General features: G+C 33.1%; 1 protein-coding gene across 1 annotated transcript in view; it reads right to left on the bottom strand.

Annotated features, from left to right (window-relative positions):
• The window catches only part of LOC106875431 (protocadherin Fat 4), a 483512-nt gene that overhangs the window by 9982 nt on the left and 469727 nt on the right, over positions 1-3803 (bottom strand). The gene's annotated exons all lie outside the window — the stretch shown is intronic.

Consider the following 3803-nt stretch of genomic DNA (forward strand, 5'->3'; position numbering starts at 1 on the left):
ATATATATATATATATATATATATATATAATATATATGATATAATTATATATACACACATACATACAAACACACACAAACACACACACATACATATACATATGACGGGATTCTTTCAGTTTCCATCTACCAAATTCTCTTGCAAAGCTTTGGTCGGCCCGAGGCACTTGCCCAAGGTGCCACGCAGTGGGACTGAACCCGGAACCATGTGGTTACGAAGCGAACTTCTTACCACACAGCCATGACGTCGCCTATATATATATAGATAAACGTATATGTACTTTTTCAATGTGTACAAATAACAGTAAAAATAAATAGTTACCAGGGTATCGAAACTTGACATAAGTGCCAAGGATGTTACAGCCTACTTATAAAGGTGGAAATTCCTGGGTTTTTGTATCACATAAATAAATTTAAAAAATGGAGTTAAACGCAAGTGTTATTCAAATCTTTATACTTCTGACATATGTTTCGAAGAAAACATTGGTATTATTCCTAAGGGAATAAAATGATGTAAAACAATGTAATCATCTCGTCAGGGAAAAAAGAGAAACAAAACACATCAATAAGCTATTTTAACCGAATGTGATTACCGCGTATTTGATGAAGGGAAGGCTGGCATGTTATTTTTTTTAAAAAACCGTTAATAAATGTAACGCCAAAGGGAATTTAGATAAAGAAAAGGAGGAGAAAGAAAGAAATTAGCAGAAAATTAAAAGTGGAGAAATGTAGTGCGATTGTGAGTGGAAATAAAGCTTAAAGGGGTGTAAATAGTTATATGTAGTGGAAATGAAATATAAGAAGACAGTTAAAAGTCGAATTTTTTAGATTGGTAGAAATTACTTATAGGAACTAAAGGTATATTTTTGCCGATGTCTTCAACGATAAACGCTTTCTTTAAACGTGTTTACAAGAGAATTCTCCGAGAATAGAATGAGATACTGTTCTTCGTTACAGAGCGGATAAAAGGATTTACCTTTATCATATGGAAAGGACCTAGATATAATATTCCATTCCAAGTCAAATCGTTTATGTTCCTTTAGAGACCAAATTAATTTACTAAGCCCAGTACTGTTGCGTTTATTGATATGTCTAAATGTAGAGTAATGGGTAGATATTCATTTGGATAACTGAGATGAAGAACTACCTATGTAAAAAAGACATCAGAACTAGAAGTAATTTTACATTGATAAACAGAGTTTCTAGTCTTAGAATTACTACTAAGGAAACGAATGCTACAAACTTTTGAAAAATGGCTATTTCCATCAGAGTTTGCTTTTCTTACATTTATTCAAACCCTAAAGAATCCCTCTGAACACATGGTTATGATGTCCCCCACCCACTACTCCTACTCATGATCAGAGATGCACATATTATCTGTCACTATGGTTAAGGTCAAGCTACTGACCAGCAAATCTGTGGTGTTCAGCAGAATATTTGCTATGACGATATTTCTGGTTTAGTAACTCAGTGCTGAATCTGTCTGAAATGTTATGGAAAATAAGTTAGTTTCGAAACCTTGATGTCCAGGTCACAAAAGCAAAATTTAAACGGAATTTTAGTAATTTTCTTTGATTTCTAGATAAAAGCAAATAGTTAGTTATTTAATCGACCAACTAATCCATTTCTTGCTTAATCAGTTGGTTAAACAATCTATCAATCAGTTGTTTCTCAAAGTCCCTTTGTTCACTAGGAGAGTGAGTGTGTGTGTGTGTGTGTGTGAGAAAGAGAGAGAGAGAGAGAGAGAGAGAGAGAGAGAGAGAGCATGTCATTGATGAGGTCTTGGAAGACAGACAGATGTGAAGCAGAGTAGGAAGAGAGAGGGCATGCCATCGATGAGGTCACGAATGGTGATGATAGGCCTTTGGTAAACTGATTGATTGATCAACTGACTGACAAAACAAGTGATAAGATTAGTTGGTTAAATATTTAACCAATTAACTAATGATAAAGAAGTGAGATTTAACCAGTGTGTGTGTTTATTATTGGTGTAATGACCCTTCCAAGATACAACAGATTTCGTATGTGTTAGCATCAGAAATTTTGAAAACCAAATACAAAACACGAAATAATAACTTATTATGGAAGTACTTTTAGTCATCATTTTGTCATCATCATCATCAACATCATCAATATTTTAGAATGGTCTATTGGTAAACAGCTTAAAAAAATATTTTTACAATTGAATTGTAGCATAGACAAAATTAACGAAAACAATGTTTCGACCAAATTCTATCAAGAGAGCAAGAAGAAAATAAATAAGACAAAAAAAAAAAAAAACCCGAAAAATTGTTAAAAACAAAAGAAAAGGGAAAAACGCATCAATTTGTATATAGTATCTGTACAAGAATAAATTTGGTATGAAAGTTTAATTATTTAGAGTTCCCAAGAGTGCTTTTTTTTATGAATCATAGTAAAATTGCTTTGCTGAAAATTGAGATAAATAGCTTTGTTCTTGTAATCTATTTTCAGTTAATTTAACTATCACAAATGTTTCCAGGAAGCAAAACAAATATTGTAAATATTTTAGGAAATACGTAAAAAAAAAAGCCCCCCAAAACAAATGGAAAAAACAACAATATATATATTGTGCATTTAAATTCCTCATGAGCATATTTTGCTGTACGTAATTTTAACTATAAATATGAACATTGAATATTTGAAACTAGGAAAAATAAATTTAAAATAAAACAAAAATTATCGATGAAGTATGGATAGACACAAACATTTCTATCTATCTATCTATCTATCTATCTATCTATCTATCTATCTATCTATCTATCTATCTATCTCTAAAGTTATTCGTTTATGTGCATTTATGTATCTATGTATGCTTGTGCATGTGTGACTACAAGTGAGGAATTTTCTCCATGACAAAATACAGTGAATGGCTTTGTCACGGGTTCGAATATAGCTGAAACATATTTTAAAACGGTGTGTGTATGTGTGTATGCATACGTGTGTGTGTGGGGGGGATGTGTGTGTGTGTGTGTGTGGGTGTGTGTGTGTTGGGTGTGTGTGCCTGTGACTGTTTCTGTGTGTCGCTTTATGTTCTTTAACTTAATGGTTTGAAAAATAGAGTTTGATAAAATAATTACTAGACTAAAATCTATACCGCTGAGGGGATTTTGAAGGGTATGTGCATTCCATTCATCAGGGCTGACTTGGAACAAAATAACAACAACTACAACAATTTAAACTAAAACTCAAAATTGACTGTCTATTAAGGCGAGTGGTGATAGAATCGTCCATACGCCGGACAAAATGCTTAGCGGCATTTCTTCCAGCTTTAAGTTCTGAGCTCAAATTCCACCGAGATAGACTTTGCACTTTATCCTTTTGAGGTCGATAGAATAAGTACCAGTTAAGCACTGGTGTTTATGTATTCAACTGGATTCATCCCAGCAAAAATTTCAGGCCTTGTGTTTATAGTAGAAAGAAATATTTACTACATACTAGAAATCATTACAAATGTTTTACTCAATCCAGAGGAATCCTTTCTCCACATTCAGTTTTGCATAACGGGGTCTCTATAACTATTTCCTCATTAATTACTTTAAAAACTGCTTATGATATAAACTTCCTGCGAATATTCAATTAGGCTCAGGCTTGGCCCTGTGGTAAGAAACTTGCTTTCCAACCACATGGTTCTGGATTCAGTCTCTCTAAGCACTTAGGCAGCTGTCTTCTACTATAACCTCGGGACTGACCAAAGCCTTGTGAGTGTATTCGGTAGACGGAAACTGAAAGAAGCCCATCGTATATATATATATATATATATATATATATATATATATATATATA

The sequence above is a fragment of the Octopus bimaculoides genome, chromosome 15 (assembly GCF_001194135.2).
Source record: "Octopus bimaculoides isolate UCB-OBI-ISO-001 chromosome 15, ASM119413v2, whole genome shotgun sequence".
NCBI lineage: Eukaryota > Metazoa > Mollusca > Cephalopoda > Octopoda > Octopodidae > Octopus > Octopus bimaculoides.